Here is a 13,395-nt window from a genome sequence, read left to right as displayed (position 1 = left end):
AGTTTCAGCTGCATCAAAGGTAGTAGGTGCACCCGCCTCAACTTTTACCTTAAGGTCAGGAAAGAGTCCGGCTATGAACCTCTCCTTCTTTAGGAACTCTGCACCATCACCAGGGTTAGCAACATTTCTCACCCATACAGCCCAAAGACGTAGAAACTCTTGCTTGTACAAGTAGTAGTCATCTAAGTCTTTTTGTTTGTGAGAGACAATGTCTTGCCATAGCTTTTGAGTGTTTTGGGGATCAAAGAAGTATTTCTTGAAACGATTCAAAACTTCTGTGTAATTTCCCTTCACTTCCTCAGGTAAAGAGTCAAACGAAGTGCTAGCATCTTTCCTAAGGACAACCTCAAACATTTCTACACGTTCTTGATCAGTTACTCTCCTCTTGATATGGCAAGACATCTTGAAACGGTAGAACTCAAAATACACAAGTCACCTTCAATTCACTAAACCGTATCGCACAAGTGGAAGGACGAAGATTTGAACGTTGAAGCACACCTTTGATGAACCAAACCTCAATTTATTGATGATGGAGGAACATATACAATAGTGGTTTTGAGATTTTGAACTCACGCTCTCTCACTTGCAATGTGTAGATTAAAAGCTTCTCTCACTCCAAGAGTAAAGCTCACAAAGTGGTTGCTACACCTAAGTCTCTCCTCACGCATAGAGTGTTGGGGTGCTATGTGAGATATTGGAGGTTATTTTACAAGAAGAAGAAGGGCCTATTTATAGGTTGGAGACCGCTCATTAAGATTATTGGAAATCCTAATTTACAAGCTAACAAATCAAGATTATGGTTTTTTCTGAATATCAAAACATTACGGGCCTTGTTTGTCTGCTTGAGTCATGGATGTGGGCTCAAAAGAGAGCATTATTGATGGTAGATAAGGTGAAAGTAGATTTTTAATAGAGAGAGAGAGAGAGAGAGAGAGAGAGAGAGAGAGAGAGAGAGAGAGAGAGAGAGAGAGAGAGAGAGAGAGAGAGACTATGCACATGTCTTGAGGTGAGGTGTCTTTTATGGTTAGGTCAATGGCTATTTTGTGCTAGTATGTTAGTGGTTAGTGTTAGTAAGATGGGGTAAAATTACATGGCATATGGACTCAAGGTGCATTATATGATTTATACAATGATAAAAAGTAAGAGAAGGATGAGAATATACACAATTTGGTGGAAACCACAAGATGTAAATGAAATTTTTCACCTTCTCCTCCAGTGAATGAAGCGGTTGTAGAACTTTGTCTGTGCAGTTCTTGTGACCATGGGGAAGTTGACTTCTCCATGATCAAACTCCTCCTTTTGCAGGGCTTGAGCTTGTTGATTTGCTGATTTTTTTGCTTTTTATGAAAGGATGAAGAGGTTATGGTAATATGAATTTGATTCTAGAGAGAGAAATTGAGCTATATATGTGTAGTGATGATAATCTTTTGAGCTATGTGTTGGAATTAGGGTTGCAGAGAAACACACACAGCTTGGAGAAGACGAAGGAAGCTCAAGGCACACAATAGAGAGTATGTTACTTAGTGTGCAATGGAAAGATCGTTAGCCCTAGAGTGATGGGCGTATATACAATGCACGGGGGAAAAAACCTCCTAAAGAGGGAAAAAATGCCCCGGCGGTCCTAGTGTGTTCACACACATCACTACCACATGTATATGGTAACAAATCCCCCCTGGAGTGATGCGGTGAACGAGAGCTGGCACATGAGTAAAGGGAAGTGCCATGCCCTGAGGACAGGATCAGTCCACAAAGGGGAGTAAGCCCAAAGCTTTGCGGAAAGCTTCAAGCTTCTCACGAGACAATGCCTTTGTGAAAAGATCTGCAAGGTTGTCCTGTGTTGGCACATAAGCCAAGCTGATCTCTCCTGCTGAGAGCCTCTCCCTGACATAGTGGTAATGCACCTCAATGTGCTTTGTGCGAGCATGAAAAACTGGGTTCCTCGCAACTGCCAATGCGCTCTGACTGTCAGTGTAGATAGTGTTGGCAGTGTCCTGTCCAACACCCAAGTCAGCCATAAGGCGTCTGAGCCATACACACTCAACCGTAGCTGTGAAGACTGCCCTGTACTCAGCCTCACAACTCGAAGTGGCCACAGTAGGTTGCTTCTTGCTCAACCATGATATAAACAAACTTCACAGATAGAGTATCTTTGCAATTTACTTCTTCTCAAATGTAACAATGAGATAATCCCATATGATCTTTGAAGTTGAAAGTTTGAATACATCCAGCATGAGAGCATTGCTAAGATAAAAAACAATATACTAGTGAGTTCCTTTGTCATCTCTAAGCCAATCATTGCAAAGAACTTTCCATTTCTCAAAGGTAGATCCTTCCAATATAAGCGTGTTGTTATGATTTGCATCAATAGGCTGAGATGGACAAATACAATTATTGAGAACAACATTTGAAACTTCATCTCCTTCAAGTATTAGTAGCATCTTTTCTTTCCAATGAAGAAATCCTTGGCCTTAAAAGGAAGCAACAGAGTCTTGGCTAGAAGGAAACCATTGATGATAACTTTCGCCACCATCTTAGGTTGTGAAAAGATACCGTAGGTATAGGCGTCGGAATAGTCAACGGAAGAGGCATCAGAATGCGCATTCGTGCTGGTGTCGAAAGACGTGCCGAAATAGGCATCGGAATTTTGAAAATGAATTAAAAAAAAAAAACCCTTGGCTCCCTCCATAAATACACACACATATACCGACGCCCGCCAGTGACGCCGGTAATGTGGCGTTGGAATTCAAGTGACCTCTTGTAGTGATACAAAAAAGAACTATATGAAAATATAAGGAATTAAATGAGGAGGGTCCTCATTTGTTTTTATTGATGTATATTTATTTACAAGAGATAAGAAAAAGTACCTGTAGAAAATAGGGAAGACAATGACTGATGGTGAAAGGTATTTATTTGTAGGTTTTTCCTTGGAGTGGATTCACACCAAAAATAAGAGAAGCTTACATGAAATGATTTTTTATAGAATACATGGTAAGAAAGATTATGGTAATTGTGAGTAAATGTACATAGTATACTTAGATAAATAACACACACCTAAGTAGAAATATTTAAATAAATACCAAAATAATTATTAAAAATCCCTATATTTAGGCCCTATATACAATAAAATACTTACACATAAATGGGCCATAATATATTTTTATTATTTTTTTGGTTCAACTAGCCCAATTACTAGCTAGATGAGGGTTTTAAAGAGATATGGGGAAAGTCCCCTAACTCACACATACCTATGTATAGTGAAAGGGTGAGGATAACCAAAGTGTTTGATTGATTTTGATAGGTGAGGTAGCTCACTATGGAAATTACAGAGAGCCGAAAGATGGCTGTCGTTAGCCCTCCCCCAGGATGATGGTACATTCATGTAACATCATGAGGTATCTTTTCTAAAGAGAGTGGTTCTGAGTCCTGTGTGATTCTTGGTATCTTGATAAGATTTTCATAGTGTAGCTCCTTGTCACTTTGGCTTGACTTACACACATGCATCATGCAACAACACTTACACAAGATAGTATCTCTTTGACAATTCTTTGGTAGATCCTTTGGTAGAAGGAAACTTAAGTAGGGCTTTAGCTGATAGTACCCCTTTATCTTCCTGGAGTGCTCTTTATCGTTCAAGTCCATGAACTAGTAATAACTTGAATTGAAAGCCTTTTTTACAATATATGGTCCCTACCATCTAGTCTCAAACTTGGCATCAAAACAATTATCAAGTAGATTGTCATATCTTAGCACAAGATCTCCTTCCTTGTTGCCTTTGTCCTTCAGTTCCTTGTTGAGCTTTTCTTTTGCTTATATAGCTTTCCTCTTATAGCACTCAAAAGCCGCTTCTCTCTTCCACTCAAGTTCAACTAAGGAAAGAAGTCGATCTGTCTATGTTTCTTGATCATCTTGTACCCCTTTGCAACCATGAAGCCACATTGTTGGAATGTTGAGCTCGATAGACTGCAAGGCCTCTTGACCATAGACCAAGTGAAATGGTGTGAACTCTGTGGCCTCCCTATATGTAGTTTGATATGCCCATAAGGCACCATCCAAGAAGTCATCCCACAACTTTGTCTTATTTTGCCCATCTTTCTAATGATGCTTGAATGACACCATTAGCCTTCTCCGCCAAACCATTTGACTGTGGATAGTATGTGCTGTGATGATGGAGAATGTGAAGCTCTTCACAAACTTCCCTAAGTAAACCCTTCTTGAACCTTGGACCATTATCAAAAACCATCTCCAAAGGTGTGCCAAATCTACAACAAATATTAGTGTAGACAAACCTACTCACTGTTTTCCCATTTACCCTTGCCACACTTTGAGCCTCTACCCACCTAGTCATGTAATTTACAACCACTATAATGTAGAGTTTACCATTTTTTGTTCTAAGCAGAGGACCCATAGCATCAATACCTCACTTTTCAAAGGGTCCATTTGCAAGTACTATTTTCCTTGGACCATGCACCAACCTTCTATTTTCATTTACCTATTAGTTATGATGGATTTTACACCAATGTTGGATATGCACATGCAGGCTTGGCCAAACATACCCTGCAAGAAAAATCTTCTTCACGTTTAAGTCTTGGGCAAAATGACCACCACATGCCTCTTCATGCAAACCTTTTAGAATGGTTGAAATTTCCTCGATAGTTGGTACTCTTTTGCACACTTGATCCTTTCCTATTTGATAGAGGAGGCCTTCTACGAAGAGATAGAAACTTGCCTTATTTTACACCAATGTTGGACATCCACATGCAAGCTTGTCCAAACATATCCCTCTAGCAAAATCTTTTTTGAGCTTAACTCTTGGAAAAAATGACCACCACATGCCTCTTCATGAAAACCTTTTAGAATGGATGAGATTTCCTCAATAGTTGGTACTCTTTTACATAGTCGATCCTTTCCTCTTTGATAGAGGGAGCCTTCTAGGAAGAGATAGAAACTTGCCTTCTTCATGAGTCTCCTCTTATTCTGAGATTTTGTGAAGTCTTGTGGAAACTCACCCTCCAAAATGTAGCCAATAATTGGAGCCAATGACTCCAATCCCTGGTATCTTGGTTGCTTGACAGTTGCTGCCACCATGATGACCTGCACTTCTTTCTCAACACATGTAACTACTTGCTGTGCAAGTAAATCAGCATCTTCATTCTGTTTCCTAGGAATATGATACAATCACACTTAATCAAATTGATTAAACAACCTACGGATGACATGAACCTTTGTCCTTAGGCTTTCATTCTTGCACGCCCAAATGCCTAAGTTTTGCTTCACAATGAGAAGTGCATCCCCCTTTACCATGAGATGTTGTATACCTTGACTAATGCACATCTTCAAACCATGAATTAGTATCTCATACTCTGCTTCATTGGTACTAGTTGAACCTATTAGATTGAGCTTCTCTTTCATGACCACCTCTCCACTTGGGTTGAGCCACACTAGCCCTCCCCCTGCTTTTCCTGTGGCTTGTTGAAAAGCTCCATCAAAGAACAAGGTAAACGCATTAGGACTACTTTTTGGTGGTGTCAATGTTAGGGTCTTTACTTCAGGCACCTTAATCTCCTTCTCATGTACCCTATAGGTGAGCATTTGTGCCAATTGTGCACGCACACTATCTTCTACCTTGAAAGAGTATTAAAACTCTTGCAACTCCATAATCTACTTTGAGATCTTAGTACTAAGATTCATTTGACACCCAAGGGAACAAATTTTCTACAGTGGGAATTACAAAACGTTTTGGTAGCAAGTAGGATCTAGACTTTCTCACCGCAAAAATGAGAGAAAGCATGTGGATGAAGTGATCTTGCTTGGTCATAAAGTTTCTTACAAAGGCATCGAAGTGGATTATTTAAAGGCAAGGGATCTTATTGAGTTACCATCACCCAAGAGTCTCAAAGAGGTCATCTCATTCATTCAAAAGGTAAAGTATATGTCACGCTTCAATCACTTAGACTCAAAGTTACTTCACCCCTTGCAGAAATTGACACAAAAAGTCGAGTTTGTTTGGTTTGATGAGCTTGAAGAATATTTTTGTAACATCAAAGTCATTTTGCTAGAACTACAAACACTTATGTCTCCTTGTTGGGAGTACACATTCTTTGTTAGCTCTAGCGTTGGGAAAGAAACAATTGGTGTTGTTTTGCTACAACAAGATCCCCACAGTACCAGGATGCAACCATCTATGTTGCTAGTAGGGTCATGAATTCTTTGGAGAGAGGCTACACAAAAGCATAACTCGTGACACCTATGTGGCACTTGTTGGGGTTGAGTTGACCTCCCATGTCGTAGAGTTTCTTCAAACCCTCTTCTACCTTTTGTAGATGCAATTTTGAGCTATAAATGCAAAAACCATCAATAAAAACCCTAATGGAATTTCCAAAGAATGCTTGAAACACCATGTTCATGAAGCATTGGAAAGTTGCAGGAGCATTTGTCAGGACAAATGGAATGAGTCTGAAAGCATAACAACCCCAAGGACTGATGAAGGTTGTTTTCAACTGATCCTCCAATGTGGTACCTATTTGAAAGTAACCTGAATAGCCATCGCACACAGTGTACTTCTTGTGGTCAGCTATCTCATTTAGTATCTCATCCTCAAATGGGAGGGGAAAGTAATCTCTTTTTGTTGCCTCCTTTAGTGGATGGTAATCCACACACACCCTCCACTTGCCGTTCTTCTTGGGAGTGACAACAATGGGCAAGACCCACTCTGAATTCTCCACTGGTGGATAAATGAAACCTCCTGCTAGAAGCTTTCTTATCTCCTTGAGTAGAGCCTGCTCCTTGATGACTCCTAGCCTTTGTAGCATTTGAGTCTTAGGTGTGGCCTCTGGCTTTAGCTTGATCTTCTGTTGAATATCATCTACTCCACGCACGTTGGTGTAGTCTTTCGCAAAAAGCCTATGAAATTTCCTTAACACATCTTTGAACTCCTCTCTTTCATCCTTTGTAAGTGTTATAGACAACATACCTTCTAACATTCCTTCATCTTCCACATTTTGGTTCTCCTGGAAACCTACCTCCTCCAAACCTTGATAAGAGGTCTTTTGGTTGTTTGGATTAAACCTCACCCCCATGACTTCAATGGAAAAATCCTCTTCCATATTGCTACCGCTACCTTCTTCTTTTGAAGTGCTATCAATCCACTCTTCCTCCGTCTCACTTTGAGATGATTTTTCATGGAGCTCCTCTTGACATTGTTCCTTCATGTCAAAGACAACCTTCTTATGATTGTCATTCCTGCAAATCAAAATTTCACTTTTCCAATCCTAAAAAGCTCTCACTTTCATTAGCCATGGTCTTCCTAGGATAAATGGATAGCCAGGCTTCCCTTGGTGAACATAACATAAAAATACACCGCCTTCTTAATGCCAAAGGCCTCCACAAAGACATGTTTACAAATGCCTACGCACCTAGCCTTGCTATTGTTTTCCATTTTCACTTTGATTACACGTGTTTCATGGATGCGCATGGCTAGTCTTTTCATAAGTCCTTCTATCATGATGCAAATTTCTACACCCCCATCCACTAGACCTTTCCTAACTAGCCTTCCTTTGATGTAACAATCTAGCACATGTTTGATATCCTCATTCATTTCACCTTGTGCAATTTTTACAACAGGCACACTCTCTTTTACCTTTCTCCTAGTGCTAACTACCTTTGTTAAATCCCTCCTAACTTGCGGGCATAATGCAAGAAACAGAGGCCATGAGATATCAGGACCTTTACCTCTCATTTCTTCCAATAGGTTTTATGGAGCCATACCATGTCCCAGAGGAAAGTCTTGGAGGTTGATACGACATTGAGTCCTTTCAGCTTTCTTGGTCTCCTTTGTCTTCTTCTCTTGTCCATGGTCACTTGGTGATGTGACTCCTTCTTTCTCCTTCCCTCTTTCCATGGCCACACTTGATACCATTTTCTTCCATGTCAATCTCATTTGAAGTTTTCACCTCTACCACATGCACATTTGGATTTGGCAAAGGTAGAATTCCTTCCACTCCTTGTGGAGGTGGTCTTGCTCCATTTGGCCTTTGTAGAAGCCATGGTTGTTGACTAGTTCCTTCACCTGCATTCATCACTGGGTAATTTGAGTTGAGTCTCCTTGGCTCCCCACGTGGCCAAGGACAATTACATTTATTTAACTTTTCAATCACATCTGTTGTTACCTCAGGAATCTCTCTAGATGTTACTAGTTAGTGCTTGCAATTTTCCCTTAGGTCTAGGACCCTCTATTAGAACCTCTCCTCTTAGACACTTGAGCTTCCTATACTTCTTAGCATCCCTAGTTTCAGTTGCATCAAATGTAGCAGTGCACCTGCCTCAACTTGTATCTTGAGTGTGGAAACGAGACTGGCTATGAACCTTTCCTTCTTTAGTAAGTCGGCACCATCACAGGGTTAGCAACATTTCTCACCCATATAGCCCAAAGATGTAAAAACTCTTGTTTATACATGTAGTAGTCATCTAAGTCTTTTTGTTTGTGGGAAACGATGTCTTGCCATAGCTTTTGAGTGTTTTGGGGATCAAAGAACATCTCTTGAAATGATCTACAACTTCCTTATAGTTTTCCTTAACATCCTGAGAAAGAGAGTCAAACCAAGTGGTAGCATCTTTTCTAAGGACTACTTCAAACATTTCTAAGCATTCAATATATCCTATCACTCTCTTTATGCGGCACACCATTTTGAAATTAGCTAGAAATAGCTTGCCATCCTCGCTAGGCTCTCCAAAAAAGAGAGGATATCCTGACATTTGGCATTGGGCCTCCATTGAATCAATTTCAAAGTGACAACACGTTTTTTCTTCTTTCATAAAAATATTTACACAATAATGTTTTCTAAATTGGAATCTATTCTACAACAAAATAAAAATATGCGCATCAAATGATCTATGATAGTTAGCAAGAGGCAAGATGACAGGGTTTCATGATGCGAGAATTTCTCCTACTCTTTGGGTACTAAACATGAACACCATAGGTTGTGGAAAATGAATCTTTCAACTAATTGCAATGTTTATTCTAATGTGTGGAGTGACATGAATGGGAAAAACCTCTATTCTTGGGCCATTATCCATGGTCTATGTATGACCTAATGCTTAAAACAAAACAACGTCCAAACTAAGGTCGTACCTAATGAGAGGCAAAATAAAAGGATTTACTGATGGGTTTATCTCGGCCAACCTAAGAGGGCCCAGAATTCTACAGATTACTCATTGAAATTGTAATCTTGTACTTACAATGATTTGCACCTTTTATCTTGCACTGGGAACAAACGAGTCATACAAATAATTGTGATTCATGCAAACTACTTGAATATTCTAAAGGTTGAGCCTACACAAAAAACATACACAAGCTATTCTCAGTGGGGACATCAAAATTGAGACGGTCCGAGGGCAACAAGAGAGGCGACCTCTAAACATCCTCAAGGCTTCCGTGGTGCTCAATTGGGGCTAGGGCAACCACAAACAAGAGAAACCACAACAAACCCACAACCAATAACAAGTGACAGGGCACCACCTAGTTAGAGAGAAAACTAGGACGCCGAAGAGGAGAATCTTGAGCAATACAAGCAAGAAGGAAGGGTACACTAACAAGAAGATAGATAGAGAGAGAGAGGTTTGTACAAGAATTAAGATTTATTTTAAATGATTCATGCGGGTGTATGAGCAACTTGGAGGAGAGTCAAGAAACAAAATTAAGTTTGATGATGTTACAATCTACACATTATCATAGGGTTATGGGAACCCTCTCACCATACAACCCTCTTATAATGTTTTTCCAAGCAACAAAAAACAAACAAAAGAGCTCTTGAGTCACATACAAGCAAATACTACAAAAGAATCTCAAAATGAAAATGCGTCACCTTAAACCAAATGAGATGAGATTGCCAAGAATGAACTAGAGAGACTCAAGAGAGTTTTGAACCGTGGTCGCACCCAACTTACTGATTCAATTGATGTGCAAGAGTAGGTACAAATTTGATTGGAAGTTATGAATTAGTCACTCCCTTGCAATGCTAAACCTAGCTCAAAGAATCTTTCCTATACACCACAAGTAATGGTGTATAGATCTCTCTCTCTCTCTCTCTCTCTCTCTCTCTCTCTCTCTCTCTACAACTAAGATGGGGAATGGTATGTTCAAAGTAGTGAGCAATAGTGTAGAGATCATTCCATTTACAAAGGGAAAAGGGCTCTTTTTATAGGGGAGGAGAGCCCTTATTAGGATTATTTCCTTATCAACATTGACATAGAAAACCATGTTTATGGATTTTTTTATTTGTTCTTATGAGAAAGGGGAACTCTTGTCTCTTCAGTCCCATGGATGTGGGCTCAAGACAAAAGAATTATTGAGGTGAAATAGAGAATATTTTAGAGAGGTGAGTGATCTTTGTTTGAGGTTGCCTGCTCCAAGGTAGAGTAGAGTGGGTGCAATTTATAGAAAAGGTTTAGCAGTTAATGTCAACAATCACTAGAAAAAGTCAGTAATATAATTACAATGGGTAGAATGACTTGAAGCATGAAAAAAAAGGGATGAAGGAGATGGGTGTACCCTTGAGATGGTGAATCCATGAGGAATCTTGGACTCACCCTTGCGTAGATTGTCGAAAGTGATCGTCATTCTCTTTATTCTTCTTTTTACGCTGCCGCCACAGTCGAATCACCACAAAGAGAATGAGGGGTTTGTTGATAAAAAACCCCATTTGGCAGAGATTAATCATGCTCTTTGGGTACTAAACATGAACACCATACGTTGTTGAAAATGAATCTTTCTACCCATTGCAATGTTTATTATAATGTGTGGAGTGAAATGAATGGGAAAAATCTCTATTCTTGGCCATTATCCATGTTCTATGCATTACCTAATGCTTAAAACAAAACAAAAATATAGACGTCCAAACTAAGGTCGTACCTAATGAGAGGAAAAATAAAAGGATTTAGTGATGCGTTTATCTCGGCCAACCTAAGAGGGCCCAAAATTCTACGAATTACTTGTTGAAATTGTAATCTTGTACTATGATTTGCACCTTTTGCCTTGCAATGGGAACAAACAGGTCATACAAATAATTGTGATTCATGCAAACTACTTGACTATTCCAAAGGTTGAGCCTACACAAAAACATATACAAGCTGTTCTTAGTGGGGGCATAAAAATTGAGATGGTCCGGGGCGGGCAACAAGAGAGGCGACCTCTAAACACCCTCAAGGCTTTTGTGATGCTCAATTGGGACCTGGGCAACCACAAACAATAGAAACCACAACAAACCCACAACCAACAATAAGTGACAGGGCACCACGTAGTTAGAGAGAGAACTAGGACGCCGAAGAGGAGAATCCTGAGCAATACAAGCAAGAATTTAAAATTAAAAAAAAAAAAAAATATATATATATATATATACACACACACACACACATATACATATATACATATATATACATACATATATATATATATATATATATATATATATATATATATATATATATATAGAGAGAGAGAGAGAGAGAGAGAGAGAGAGAGAGAGATAGATTCTATTATAGTCCTCGGAGGTCAAATATGACCTATGGGACCAAAGTTACATGTGATGTAGTATGTGTATGTCTGATGAGTGACTCTCGATGCTCCAAAATTGTGGTGACGAGAGTCGCAATGGAGAGCCCACACTTTGTCTAGGAGAGGAAAGTGTGTAGGTCTAAGTTATGACTGAAAATGTGAGAGAAGCAAGTTCGGATATGACCAAAAGCTGAGCACTCTAGTAGTGTGTGGTACTCAGACTCTCGAACTTGCAGTGAGCATAATGTGCACAGTCGATTTGACTCTTCTCCATTGTCCCAATGCCCTATCTCGCATCGAAGAAAATGGGAGCTAAGCCGAATGGCTACGATAGTGTGTATCATTGACAAGGGGATAGGCTCAAGCATGTAAGTGTGAGTACGGTTTCCTCTTTCAACGAAGAACATGGTCTTGTAGTTGGGGGCATAGGAAAGCTTCTTTGAGCTAGGTTTAGCATTGCAAGGGAGTGAGTGATTCATAACTTCCAAGCAAATTTGTACCTACTCTTGCACATCAATTCAATCAATAAGTTGGGTGCTACCACGGTTCAAAATTCTCTTGAGTCTCTCCAGTTCACGCTTGGCAACCTCATCTCGTTTGGTTTAAGGTGACGCGTTTTCATTTTGAGATTCTTTTGTAGTATTTGCTTGTATGTGACTCAAGAGCTCTTCTGTTTGTTCTTTGCTGCTTGGGAAAACATTATAAGAGGGTTGTACGGTGAAAGGGTTCCCATAACCCTAAGATAATGTGTAGATCGCAACATCATCAAACTTAATTGTGTTTCTTGACTCTCCTCCAAGCTGTTTATACACCCACGTGAATCATTTAAAATGAATCTTAATTCTTGTACAAACCTCTCTCTCTCTCTACAACTGAGATGGCGAATGGTATGCTCAAAGTAGTGAGCAATAGTGTAGAGATCATGCCATTTATAAAGGGATAAGGTCTCTATTTATAGGAGAGGAGAGCCCTTATTAGGATTTTTTGCTTATCAACATTTACATAGAAAACCATGTTTATGAATTTCTTTATATGTTCTTGTGAGAAAGGGGAACTCTTGTCTCTTCAGTCCCATGGATGTGGGCTCAAGACGAAAGAATTATTGAGGTGAAATAGAGAATATTTTAGAGAGGTGAGTGATTTTTATGTGAGGTTTCCTACTCCAAGGTAGAGTAGAGTGAGTGCAAGTTATAGGAAAGGTTTAGCAGTTAATGTCTGTAATCACTAGAAAAAGTCAAAAATATAGTTACAATGGGTAGAATGACTTGAAGGATGAAAAAAAAATGATAAAGGAGTTGGGTGTACCTTTGAGATGGTGAATCCTTGAGGAATCTTGGACTCACCCTTGCGTAGATTGTCAAAAGTAATCGTCGTTCTCTTTCTTCTTCTTTTCACGCTGCCACCATAGTCGAATCACCACAAAGAGAATGAGGGATTTTTTAATTAAAAGCCCCATTTTGTAGAGATTAAGTATGGTTAGGTTGCTAATTTTTTACACATTCTTGAAAAGGTAGAATAAAATTATAATATGGGTGTAATAGAGAGAGATATGGAGATGTTGGATGTAGGTAGAGCTTCAAAAGAGAGCTACAGGTGTGAGAGCGGAGGCTAATGGTGAGAAGAGGGTGAGAGAAAACCATGGAAGTTGTAGGTTTGAGTGAGGAATAGAGAGAAATGTGTGTGTGTGTGTGTGTGTGTGTGTGTGTAAGTAGGAAAGGAGGTGAGAGAATACTATGGGTTACTTTGTGAGAAAAGTAGGCAGAGTGGGTCCACAAAAAAACTCCTATCTCACCGGTGGTAGCTCCAAAAATTAGCAAAATTTTTGAGGTGATTATTCATCTTTTGGT

Source organism: Adiantum capillus-veneris, chromosome 21 (genome assembly GCF_014529385.1).
Source record: "Adiantum capillus-veneris isolate H3 chromosome 21, ASM1452938v2, whole genome shotgun sequence".
NCBI lineage: Eukaryota > Viridiplantae > Streptophyta > Polypodiopsida > Polypodiales > Pteridaceae > Adiantum > Adiantum capillus-veneris.
This window is presented reverse-complemented; position numbering follows the sequence as displayed.